Source organism: Vombatus ursinus, unplaced genomic scaffold, assembly GCF_900497805.2.
Source record: "Vombatus ursinus unplaced genomic scaffold, bare-nosed wombat genome assembly UNPS02014837.1, whole genome shotgun sequence".
Taxonomy (NCBI): domain Eukaryota; kingdom Metazoa; phylum Chordata; class Mammalia; order Diprotodontia; family Vombatidae; genus Vombatus; species Vombatus ursinus.
This window is the reverse complement of record NW_020954615.1, coordinates 1,056,648-1,056,971: the sequence shown is the minus strand read 5'-3', so window position 1 is coordinate 1,056,971 and position 324 is coordinate 1,056,648.

Below are 324 nucleotides of genomic sequence, written 5' to 3'. Positions count from 1 at the left end.
GGAGAAATTTTAAAAAGACAGCAACTGGATCTCTTGCTTTGTATTTCCTGAAATTCCCTACAAACTGAGCCAAGCTCATAAAACGCTTCGATTCTCATAAAAATCATGTTCTGGGTCTGGGATAGAGTGAGGAGAATAATTGTCAGACAGGGAGGGAGCTGGGGAGGTCATCTCATCTAGCATGTTGCCTCCATGAAAGACAGCATGGAGCCCACTGCAGTTCCAACAGAATCACTCATGTCTCTAAAGATTCAGAAAGGAAGGTAGGAAAGAGGGTAGGAAGGAAGGAAGGAAGGAAGGAAGGAAGGAAGGAAGGAAGGAAGG